A 14,126-nucleotide genomic window follows, 5' to 3' on the forward strand; every position below is an offset into this window, starting at 1 on the left:
CCTGACTTCCCTAGCAACTCAGATCAATCATAGGTTGAGATAGAGGAAGACTGAATGGGTATCTACTTTGCCACCTTGTTTCCTGCCCGTCTCCCTTCTTAGTCGTTACCGCAGCCCACCTCCACTGAGGAACCCATTTAGATTGGCCTTGTAACGGGATACTAAACACCAGAGGAAGAGGCCTGATGAAGATCATAGAACTTATGCCTTTATTGTGGTAAACCGGGACACATATATAAGGAATGTCATAACCTAACATGAAGAGGGTAAGCTTTCATTTATCCACACTCGAAAGAAACTAAAAGTACCCCAAGTATGTACCCCCATTTATCCATAACTTTCCTTAAAGTGGACTAAAGGGTCTATCTCCTTCGCTATAATAGACTGCGGAGCCAGTGGGTGCTTTTTGGATATTGATTTAGCCAAGAAAATGGCTATCCCCACTCAGTTGAAACTTAACCCTAACCACCTACAGATGGTTGACAGAAGCCCCCTCAAGTCGGGACCCATCAGTCATGAAATCCTTACACTTATTGTCATTATTGGCGATAAACACCAGGAACATTTTCAATCGTCTTGGGTCTCCCATGGCTTTGTAAAAATAATCGTACTATCAGTTGGGAGACTGGAACCATAGCCTTATACTGTATCAACAAGTGTTTATCGTTTTCAGCACTTTTGCCTGGTTGCAAACCGTATTTCATCTGCTAATATCCCAGTAGTCTATTAACAATTTCAGGATGTGTTTGAAAAGAAAAAGGCTGATATACTGCCTCCCCAACTGTCCTATAGATCTCCTTCCTCAAGCACCTATTCCTTTTGAGTGGATATATCCCCTCAGAACCAGAACTCTCCTCTCTCAAGGATTATATAGATAAAAACCTTGCTAAATGATTTATTCGCCCCTCTTCATCCCCACAGGTGCAGGCATTTTATTTGTCAAGAAGAAGAAGGGAGAATTACATCCATGTGTTGACTACAAAGAGTTAAACAACATCACCATTAAAAATCGTTACCCTCTTCCGCTGATCTATGAATTAATCAATCATGCACAAGTATTTACCAAAATTGACCTTTGTGGAGCCAATATTCTCGTTAGGAGAAAAACAGCTGCTGCATATTTACCTTAGTTATAAATATTACATTTTAAGATATTATATTTAGAAGAACACTTTTTTACATTTGAATTTAATATTAAATATTTGTATATTTCAGTTTAAAAATTTTCAATATATGTTTTGCAAATGTATATTGAGACATTATTAAAAGCACCATTTTACATTTGCATTCTGTGTACAAGATTTGTAAACATATTATCTTTAATTCTGAAATATGCATTTTGCACGATTTATATTTCAAGATTTCAACAATATAGTAACATTTTGTATTGATAATATATAATAAATTCAGAAATATTTTCTTTCTCTTAAATATGTAATTGGAAAAACTAAGTAGATTCATACCCCTGCATTTGTATACATTTTTCATAATTTATCGCCATTTGTTTCTATACTGTATGCACACATATTTTCAATGATTACAAAAATACTCTTTCAACACAGAATATAATCTAAATGGTAACATGGATGTTCATATTTTAGGTAAAAATGATTTTTCTTTCTTACCTGATATAAAAGATTTTGGATTATCCCGTGACCAGTTGAGTTATTATCTTCACTCACTGATGATTGAACACCATTTGGGGTAAAATCTATTAAGTCATTTTTTGCTTGAGTTGAATTTAAGTAGAACTTACATTGGCTTTGCTGAGAATACACCCAACTCCCAACTGTGTCTGAATAGATCCTGTAGTTTTCTCTTAGTTCATTGACCTCATCTTTGTACTTTTGCCATCTTAGTACAGTGAAGGAAATAAGGGTAACAAGAAATATACTTGAAATTGCACAAATGGATATTATTAGATAAATATTTTCTTCAGAAAATTCATTTTCATTTTTTCGTAAGTGATAATAATTTTCTATTTTGACGCCTTCTCCAGAATTCACAAACGTAATCAATAGCTGAGTCACTGCTGTCATTGGTGGCTCTCCATGGTCCTGAGCCACCACCACCATTTTGTATACATCACCATCTGACTCAGTATAGGCACGCATGAGAGTTATTTCTCCAGTATGGGCAGAGATGCCAAATGGTGTATCCACTGGTGGGTCCTTAAATTTATATGATATCCAAGCATTGTATCCAGAATCTAGGTCAACTGCTTTTACCTTGGATACTAACTGACCAGGCTGAGCTGTTGTTGATGTAGTAACCTTTACTGCAGATATATCACTAGAAAAGTGTGATACAAATGCTGGTGGATTGTCATTTACATCTAAAATAAAGATATTTAATGTCAGATTGCTGCTTAAGGGTGAAAAACCTGCATCAGTAGCTTTGATGTGGCACTGAAAATACGTTACTTGCTCATGGTCAAATGACACCAAAGCAAATACATTTCCATTATCTGCATTAATAGATATGTATGAAGATAAAGGGATCCCACCAATTGTACTTTCAATAATAGAATATGTTATGAAGGAATTCTGGTTGATATCTGAATCAGAAGCTGATGCGGTGTAGACATGAAAACCCGGTGGATTATTTTCCTTGATAAAAATTGTGCTCACAGGCTCCAAAAATAGTGGAACATTATCATTTACATCACTTAGAACAACTGTAATAGTTTGTGAAGAAGACAGAGGAGGATAGCCTTCATCTTCTGCTGTGATAACAATTTCATACTCTGATTGCGTCTCCCGGTCTAGTTCTGTATTCACTATAACAGAAAAATCTCCCTTTAATGCAGGATTTATTTTGAAAGGAGATGGTTGTAAGATACGGCAGTTCACCTTTCCATTTTTTCCAGAATCCTTGTCATGTACACTGATAATTGCAACAATTGCCCCTTGTGGTGCATCCTCAGGAACAGGCACAGAAAGTGAAGTCAATGTCATCTCAGGAGGGTTGTCATTTATATCAACCACGCTCACTAAAATTTTACAGTGCCCTGTTAGCTGTGGTTCCCCATGATCAACAGCATCAACATGGATTTCATAAACATTGTTGTCCTCATAATCCAACTCTCCATTTACTCTGATTTCTCCAGAGGTCTGGCCCAAGTTAAAAATTGATACCACGTGCAAAGGCACTAGTTTGCTAAATACATATGATATTTCAGAATTTTTCCCATGGTCCAGATCTGTAGCATTTAGCTTAATTACTAGAGTTCCTTTTGTAACATGTTCAGTCACCCTGCATTGGTAAAATGATTGATTAAAAGTTGGAGCATTATCATTTATATCATCCACATTGATGACAAGTTGAGTGGTGTCATTAAATCTTGGTTTACCACCATCAAAAGCTACAAGTGTCAAATTGTGAACAGATATTTTTTCTCTATCAAGGGATTTTTTCAAAACTAGTTCTACAGATCTTATTTGGTGTATATATTTTGGAAACTCAAGTGTAAAATAATCATTTGTACTGAGCTCATAGCTTGTGATAGAGTTAGTCCCAACATCAGAATCAAAAGCTCCCTGTAGTGGAAAGCGTGCCCCTGGCAGTCTTGATTCTGCTATTGACATGCTGTATTCTTTAGCAGAGAAAACAGGGCAATTATCATTAATATCTTCAATTTCTACATCCACATGGTATATTTGAACAGGTTTATCCACAATAACTTGCAAGGATACAACACAAACAGGTATAGTTGGACACAGAACTTCTCTGTCAATCATATCTTTGACAAACAAGATCCCATTCTGCAGATTTACCTGAAAATATTCCTTTTCATCCCTGGATACAATTCGTAGCATTCTGGAATTTATCTCCCCTATTTCCAGACCCAAGTCCTGGACAAGTCTTCCAACAAAGGTTCCATGTTTGGATTCCTCAGGGATCATATAGTGGAGCTGACTCAGGATCAGGTCTTGAGACATTTGCAATAAGAATAAATTAATGAATTTTACTTTTACCCGAAGGTCCTTCATTAAACCAAGCATTTCCGGGACACAATAAAATGTGTAATTCTGTAAAATCCTTCAAAAAGGTTTTAGATTAAAAGAAAATAGAAACAGAAATACCTGCAGTGATGCTTTGAGACCAGGCTGTTTGTAGGAATATGGCTGATAATTACAGTGGGAAAAAATCTCATATTTTGTGCAATTTTAAGCTAAAGTTGGTACACAATGACATCTAGTGTCACAAAGTAATATTGCAACTAAATCTAATTGCAAAATTTTAACAAGTTTTACAATGACACAATTATAAATTTTCACAAAGTCTGCTGCCTTAGTTTAGATGATGGCAATTTGCATATACTCCCAAATAATATGGGATATTTGTGAATATACCTCCCAAATTAAAAACTATGCTTTCAACCTTTCTCATCCTACTAGGAAAGGAAAAGGGATGAGAAAGTATATGTTGGATAAATCGGAGCCTTTTATTAAATATAACCCCCCCCCCGTCAGAGGGTCCTGGAAGCAGAACCCAATAAGCAGATGCCAGAACAACTTCATACTATCATTGATTTATGCGGCCCCAAATGGGAGTAAAGAAAGCAGATTTATTTAGGCTCCCATCAGAACATGTAGATGGGAAAGAAATACATCATAATTATCTTACTATAAAATAGTTTGTTCTCAAACCAAAAATTAACCTGCATTACATCCTCTATGCAGTCAAATCCATAGATTGTACATGATAGGTTCCAATGATTTTGCTTAGTGTTCTAAAAAATCTAGTGCTACCCCTGAAATTAAAGTTAAATTGAAAATTCTTTGAAAATCAATATCTAAACCAAATTAAAAAATGAAGGGATCAGCAGACTATAAAATGCATAAAGTTTATGACATTTACATTATTGTTGCCTTTTTATGATTATATGTTCTATGTATATATTTACTAAAGTATATATATTTCGGTATTTCTTAAACAAACTAATTTGGTTTTGGAATTCATGCAGATGACATGGTATATGTATTTTTTTTTTATTACTGAGAAATTGATAATCCCCTTATCTTTCTAGAATTCTTTATTATCCCTATTATTATTATGGCTGTTTTTAAAGGGACATATGTATCTGGGTAAATGAGCTGAGTATCTGTTTAAGCTTTGCATAAATGTTAAACAAGAAGGTAATTACATATCACAGGATATTACCTTGTCTTGTGATTAGTGGAATAGGTAAATGAACATGTTTTTCCATTTGTAAATGAATACAATACAATGTCATTTTGTCTACATAAAATAAGTGTTTTCTGCAAGAATGATCCATTTTAATATCACACAACAAAAGCATGTTTTATGAAATGCAAGTTCAGATTTTAGGAAGTTGTAAGAATATGGTAACCCAAAAGAGACATCATGCTAAAAAATAATTTCTAAACAAGCTGAAGAGGTACTTAAATAGAACTTTAATTTAAAAGAAATGGTAATTATAGTACCAAATCCATAAATATTACCCAGTTTTTAATAATCCAGTGCTAGATTTAAGCAAAAACCTATCAGACCTCAATTTAAATATGCCTCTTGATGCATTCATATTGACCTCTTCAAATGTTTTGTTACTGGTTACATCAAGCACAGAAAATATAATATAAAGTCAGAATCACAAAACTACCGTATTTGCTCGATTATAAGACGAGGTTTTTTTCAGAGCAAATGCTCTGAAAAATACCCCTCGTCTTATAATCGGGGTCGTCTTATAATCAGACCTCAAATAGGTCTGACTATGAGACGACTAAGATCCAGATCCCCCGCAGCTACAGGGGACCTGTGCAGAGAACTCTGATCTCTGACAGTCGGGGAAGGTCTGCGCGATGGAGGCAGACAACCCCCGCTGCTAGCCACGCCTCCTTCCGGCTGCAGCATAAGTGCGTGGGATCTACACGCTGCCCCGGCTACATGACAGGGAAGTCAGAAGCACCGGTAAGTTTGTTGGGGGGGCGGGGGAGTGTTAAATGGGGGGCATAAGGCATTTCTGAGGCAGAGTGCTCTGTGAAATCCCTTTTAACCCCCTTAATGCCACTCTGCCTCTAGAAATGCCTTTAACCCTCTATACGCCACTCTGCCTCCTGAATGCCTTAAACCTCCCTATATGCCACCCTTCCCCATAATATGCCTTTTAACCCTCTAAATGCCAGAGTGGCATATAGGGGTATAAGGCATTTCTGGAGGCAGAGTGGCACATAGGGGGTCAAAAGGCATATCATGGGGCACAGTGGCATATAGGGTTAAAAGGCATATCATGGGGCACAGTGGCATTTAGAGGGTTAAAAGGCATATCATGGGGCACAGTGGCATATAGGGGGTATAAGGCATTTCTAGGGCAGATGTGCATAACTGGGAGGCAGGTTGGAAAATAGAAGGAAATAAAACCAAAATATTTTTCTCAAGCATAGCTTTTATTTAAAAAAAAAAGTTTAGATGAATTAACATTTACTGGTAAAACTTTTTTCCTATAGGGTCGTCTTATATTCGGGCTTTTTCTTTTTTTCCTAAATTAATATTCAGATTTGGGGGGTCATCTTATAATCAGGGTCGTCTTGTAATCGAGCAAATACGGTATATCGGAGCCGACTATATCATTAATGAGTTGGGCTGTGGAGACCATTACAGAACTAGTATGATATTATGGTACTATTTTATTATCTTGGTGCAGCATACTCATAAGGCAACTCTCAACATGATAAAACTAATTAACTTGGTTGACTTGGTTAACATATAAAAACATTAGAAATGCTAAAAACATTAGAAATACTATATGTTAACTGCATTGACCCCTGGTAAAACACATTACTCAATATTAACATTCATTTTCTACTATTTACCTAAATATGTGAACAAAGTTAAATAAAAAAAAGCATGCAGAGAGTAAGACACCATATAAATATATATCATGCTGTTTATAGCTGCAACAAAAGTGGTCACTAAAAATGTTAGATTTTTAGAGTCTAACAATTAAAATGTATTCAGTGACCAATAAAATGAACCTCTCTCTACTTCTTATAATTTGGGAATAGAATTATTTATTTTATTCATGTCCATCCAAACATTAATGTATTATACCATAAGAACCTGTATACATTCATTAAAAATAAACAATTACAACTGTATATCACTTGTAAAGGGTTCTCTATATTAAAGCAGTGAATAGCATTAATTAATTATGTATTATGATTCAGTTTTCATTTTCTATTATGTTCTAATATTTTATTTACATTCTATAGATATCCATCTACATAAACTATATAAGGTACACATTGAGAGTGCCCATTGTCACCCTAGCTATTGTTTTTGTTTGTGGATTATAGCCAACATGTAAACTACTATATATATATATATATATATATATATATATATATATATATATATGTATATGTATATATATATATAGATAGATAGATAGATAGATAGATAGATAGATAGATAGATAGGAGTTCTTGTGGTTTTGATGGGATATACAGACTGAGTTAATACTCATAAGATCCACTAATAAATGCCAAACAGGCAGCCTGAAGGTTTTAAGGAAAATAACATACTTACTAAAGTGAATGTAAGAAACTCAATTAACAATCAGTTGCAACCTACCCAGGAAACAATACTGGAGTCAAGCTATCAGACACTTTCAAATCAGTGGTCATGCCATCAGACGCTTTTTCATTACATTAGCAAAAGCTGCATTAGACCTGGAAATGTGATAATAATCATATAATGTTACAATTTTTAGTGGATTTTGCAGAGTTCTCACACAAATATATCTCCCTGCAAAATTAGATACGTTTATTAAACAAATTAAAGGTAAATATCCGCTCATATCTAGCAAATTACCTTTTATAACATTTCTGCATATATTACAAAATTCCACCGTTGGACCAACACATTTACACTGCACATATCTCACACACACACCCCTATATAATATCTTACAATATGGTGCATTTTTACTGTGGAAATTTAAAGATATAGCACCCCAATTACCAGCGCAGTACTTGATCAATGTCATATTTCAACATTCTACATGGGTTTAAAAAAAATGTCCCCATTGGACCAATACAGTTACACTGCAGATATCTCAAACACATGCCCCTCTATTATTTCTGAGAATATGGTGCATTTTTACTGTGGAAATATAAAGCTATAGTGTAATTTAGTTATAAATATAAAGGTCCTGGTATATGTCACTGTCAAACAACCCCCCAATATGTGTTCAGCAACATCTCCTGAGTATGGTGATACCCCACATGTATAGGTTTGTCAGATTGTTTGGCTGGTAAAAGGCTACTTTTGGGACATGCGTAATTCAGGTAGTCATTTGGTCATTCTGCCTCTATATCCTCTTTGGATCATCTTTGAAGCAGACTACTTCAATTTACCCCATCAAACCATATATTTTTGAAAACTAGACACCACAAAGTATTTCAAATGCTGGTGTTTTAACCCTTTTATGCATGTGATTCTACTACCTGTCTTTCCCAAAATTTAATTTTGTATTTTTTTTCCACACAAATTGTACTTCAGGAATGAATTCATAGCTCCTGGTATGCGTCACTATCAAACAACCCCCCAATGTGTGTTCAGCAACATCTCCCGAGTGCAGTGATACCCCACATGCATGGGTTTGTCGGGTTGTTTGAGATTTAAAATCCCACATTTGGGAAGTGCGCTTTTTTTTCTCTATTTTGGTCAGTCTGTACCTATGCCCTATTTTTGAGACAGGCCACTCCAATTTACCCCATCAAGCCATTTTTTATTAAATTAGACACCCCTTGGTTATTTGAAGTGCTTTTATTTTAACTCTTTGTATGTTGAGATTTTAGGACTTGCTCAAAATAATAAACTTTTTTTTTTTATTATTTATTTATTTTTTTTTTTTACACATTTTGCTGGTACTGGATGGTTCCTCTGGTGACATCACTGCATAATTATTTTTAAATGTTAGCACTTTTTTTTTTAAGCTTTTATTTTCCTTTTTTTTTTTTTTTATATTTTACTAATCACATTGTGATTAGAAAGCTGGGCTCCATTGACTTGGTTGAGTGCAGTGCCTGTATTCAACCTGCAAGTGGAGCCAGAGTTCTCTAGAGGGTCTGGAGACCATCTAGCGAACTTTTTCGTCTTTATTATTTTTTTTCAGGACGGTCGCCATCTTGCCGATGGTGAAGATCACCGGCAGCGGCGGCTGTGACCGCTCTCCGGAGCGGTCACAGTCCATCCCAGGGTAAGTGTTTGGTGTCCCTGAGTGCCTCCTGATCGAGGCATTCTGGCGACACCATTGAAGTTTAGGAGGTGGACCGTCAAAGGTTGTTAAGTGACCGTCTTTCCGTGACGGTCCTGAACCGGCAAAGGTCGTTAATGGGTTAAATAATATAAATATTTTTATATTCTTTTATGCAAAACTAGTAACATTTATTTAAACACAAGTGAATATTGAAATATATGGCACATATCTGTAAAAATATGGCATTCCCTCTGTCACGACACAGCGTAGAAAGGAGACATCGAAGTCAGGTAGGACTGGTAAGGGATGGTCCAGAGAGCCGAGGTCAGGATACCGGAGAACAGGAAACTCGTGGGATAAGCCGAGGTCAGGATACCGGAGAACAGGAACGTCGTGGGATAAGCCGGATCAATAACAGGAAAACAACTGGAACGCGTACTGAGATAGGCACTACCGAGATAGGCACGACCATCAGAAGGCAATGGCTGAATGTTTGAGAGTCTCTTAAATAGGCACAGGAGTTTGGCGCCAATTAGAGATGTCCCGCCAAATATTCAAATTGTCGTTACGTTACTTCCTCTGAGGCCATCTTGCGTGTGGCGTATACATAATTTCCCAGTATAAGCCGATTTAGTTCCTGCCGGCGCCACTAGGTGGTGTGAAGAGGAGCGAGTGCGGACCCCGGGACCTGTCTCCCGGCTGCGGCTGGCGGGACTGCAGCGTGGAGGATGGAGGTCTCCCTCGCCGTCGCGGCGGCTGCTGCTGCTGTGCAGAAATAGAATGTTCTTTTGTAGAGCACTCGGTCTGAGGCTCTTCTCTGAGGCATCCTGGTGCTGGTCCATCTCTCTGCAGTCCGCAATTAGGGTAGCCTTTGTTTTGCTACATGCCTCCAGGATATCTCTTGGTGTCTCTCGTCTTCAATTCTCATAGACCTGCTCCATATATGCTCTGGCCAGTTGGTGGTTTGGATTTCATCCAAGTCGTGGGATTCATCCCACAGCTGCCACCAGTGTTACAGGGTTACTGTACCCAAGGCTGGATACCCCTGTTTGAGGGCTGAGGAATCACCAGTCAGTCCCTCATACGGATAGCTCCTACTATCCACGGATCAGTCAGACCACCATTCCTAGTAAAATTCCTAGTAAAATAAGAAGAACTCTTCGCCAGACCCTCTAGAGAACTCTGGCTCCACTTGCAGGTTTAATACAGGTACTGCACTCAACCATGCAAGTCAATGGAGTCCAGCTTTCTAATCACAATGTGATTAGTAAAATATGGAAAAAAAAAAGGAAAATAAAAGCTTAAAAAAAAATGTGCTAACATTTAAAAATAATTATGCAGTGATGTCACCAGAGGAACCATCCAGTACCAGCAAAATGTGTAAAATAAATAAATAAATAAAAATTAAAAAAAAATAAAAAAAGTTTATTATTTTGAGCAAGTCCTAAAATCTCAACATACAAAGACTTAAAATAAAAGCACTTCAAATAACCAAGGGGTGTCTAATTTAATAAAAAATGGCTTGATGGGGTAAATTGGAGTGGCCTGTCTCAAAAATAGGGCATAGGTACAGACTGACCAAAATAGAGAAAAAAAGCGCACTTCCCAAATGTGGGATTTTAAATCTCAAACAACCCGACAAACCCATGCATGTGGGGTATCACTGCACTCGGGAGATGTTGCTGAACACACATTGGGGGGTTGTTTGATAGTGACGCATACCAGGAGCTATGAATTCATTCCTGAAGTACAATTTGTGTGGAAAAAAATACAAAATTAAATTTTGGGAAAGACAGGTAGTAGAATCTCATGCATAAAAGGGTTAAAATACCAGCATTTGAAATACTTTGTGGTGTCTAGTTTTCAAAAATATATGGTTTGATGGGGTAAATTGAAGTAGTCTGCTTCAAAGATGATCCAAAGAGGATATAGAGGCAGAATGACCAAATGACTACCTGAATTACGCATGTCCAAAAGTAGCCTTTTACCAGCCAAACAATCTGATAAACCTATACATGTGGGGTATCACCATACTCAGGAGATGTTGCTGAACACATATTGGGGGGTTGTTTGACAGTGACATATACCAGGACCTTTATATTTATAACTAAATTACACTATAGCTTTATATTTCCACAGTAAAAATGCACCATATTCTCAGAAATAATAGAGGGGCATGTGTTTGAGATATCTGCAGTGTAACTGTATTGGTACAATGGGGGAATTTTTTTTAACCCTCTGTAGAATGTTGAAAAATCCCATTAGCTGTCCACTGGGATGATATTTGGGGCGCCATAGCTTTAAATTTTCACAGTAAAAATGCACCATATTCTCAGAAATCATAGAGAATGGTGTGTTTGAGATATCTGCACTGTAACTGAATTGGTCCAATGGAGGAATTTTTTTTAACCCTCTGTAGATTTTAGAAAAATCCCATTTGCTATGAATTGGGCTAATATTTGGGGCGCTATAGCTTTAAATTTCCACAGTAAAAATGCACCATATTCTCAGAAATAATAGCGGGGCATGTGTTTGAGATATATGCAGTGTAACTGTATTGGTCCAATGGGGAAATTTTTTTTAACCCCATGTAGAATGTTGAAAAATGACGGTTGCTGTGTACTGGGCTGATATTTGGGGCACTATAGCTTTAAATTTCCACAGTAAAAATGCACCATATTCTCTGAAATAATAGAGGGGCATGTGTTTGAGATATCTGCAGTGTAACTGTATTGGTCCAATGGGGGAATTTTTTTTAACCCCATGTAGAATGTTGAAAAATGACGGTTGCTGTCTACTGGGCTGATATTTGGGGCCCTATAGCTTTAAATTTCCACAGTAAAAATGCACCATATTCTCAGAAATAATAGAGGGTTATGTGTTTGAGATATCTGCAGTGTAACTGTATTGGTCCAATGGGGAAATTTTTTTTAACCCCATGTAGAATGTTGAAAAATGACGGTTGCTGTGTACTGGGCTGATATTTGGGGCACTATAGCTTTAAATTTCCACAGTAAAAATGCACCATATTCTCAGAAATAATAGAGGGGCATGTGTTTGAGATATCTGCAGTGTAACTGTATTGGTCCAATGGGGAATTTTTTTTTAACTCCCTGTAGAATGTTGAAAAATGATGGTTGCTATCTACTGGGCTGATATTTGGGGCCCTATAGCTTTTAATTTCCACAGTAAAAATGCACCATATTCTCAGAAATAATAGAGGGGCATGTGTTTGAGATATCTGCAGTGTAACTGTATTGGTCCAATGGGGAAATTTTTTTTAACCCCCTGTAGAATGTTGAAAAATGACGGTTGCTGTGTACTGGGCTGATATTTGGGGCACTATAGCTTTAAATTTCCACAGTAAAAATGCACCATATTCTCAGAAATAATAGAGGGGCATGTGTTTGAGATATCTGCAGTGTAACTGTATTGGTCCAATGGGGAAATTTTTTTTAACCCCATGTAGAATGTTGAAAAATGACGGTTGCTGTGTACTGGGCTGATATTTGGGGCCCTATAGCTTTAAATTTCCACAGTAAAAATGCACCATATTCTCAGAAATAATAGAGGGGCATGTGTTTGAGATATCTGCAGTGTAACTGTATTGGTCCAATGGGGAAATTTTTTTTAAACCCATGTAAAATGTTGAAATATGACATTGATCAAGTACTGCGCTGGTAATTGGGGTGCTATATCTTTAAATTTCCACAATAAAAATGCACCATATTGTAAGATATTATATAGGGGTGTGTATGTGAGATATGTGCAGTGTAAATGTGTTGGTCCAATGGTGGAATTTTGTAATATATGCAGAAATGTTATAAAAGGTAATTTGCTAGATATGAGCGGATATTTAATTTAAATTTAATTTTAATTTAAATACCTTTAATTTGTTTAATAAACGTATCTAATTTTGCAGGGAGATATATTTGTGTGAGAACTCTGCAAAATCCACTAAAAATTGTAACATTATATGATTATTATCACATTTCCAGGTCTAATGCACCTTTTGCTAATCTAAAGAAAAAGCGTCTGATGGCATGACCATTGATTTGAAAGTGTCTGGTAGCTTGACTCCAGTGGAAACAATCAGGACCTGGATGCAAGAGGTTACATACTGTATAAGTAAAAATAGGCTATACTTAACATTAACTTTGCAATGCCAGGGATTTATTTACTGAAAATATGATGGTTGCAAAGATATGATATAAACCAAACCATTAAAGCCCAACACATTTTCCTCATGAACATCATCACAGGTTTGTCTAAATGTAATATTTATTATATTTTTCCAGCTGTTAACCCCACCGTACCTCAGCAGTTTAGGGATAAAGGACATCAACATCTATATTTGGGAGCATATGGCTGCATCTTGTTGGATTACACATACAGTTATTGAAAGTACAAATGCACAAGAAATATATACTTTTAAATATTCATGCCTACACACACAATATGTCAAAATAAAAAAGTCCTGACTCCACCATCAATGAGTTATGAGTATTTGTTTTCTATGACCTCAGCTCAGTACAGTCATAAACCATCTCTCATGGAAGTAACTTGAAGGATTATTTAAGGTAAATCCAAAAAACATAGCTTAAGTGTTCACCACATTTTTTTTGCTAATAAACCACATTGCTTAATATTTAAAGTGAAATAAAAACGCATACAAAACCATGTCATGTTTTTCATTCAATCCTTCAAAATTCTTAAAACCGGATGTTAAGTTTAACACTGATTCATACTTATTTAACTATATTAAATATATATATGCTATAAATATGCTATGAATTTATCAAATTCATGGTTTCTTTTATCCATGTTTTACCCCATGATGAAATATTGTCCTAGTAAACCTGACATTAATATTATGTGAGATTCATTAAAACACAAATAC

Source organism: Sceloporus occidentalis, unplaced genomic scaffold, assembly GCF_023333645.1.
Source record: "Sceloporus occidentalis isolate IW3139 unplaced genomic scaffold, rSceOcc1.0.p SCAF_62, whole genome shotgun sequence".
NCBI classification, from domain to species: Eukaryota; Metazoa; Chordata; class Lepidosauria; order Squamata; family Phrynosomatidae; genus Sceloporus; species Sceloporus occidentalis.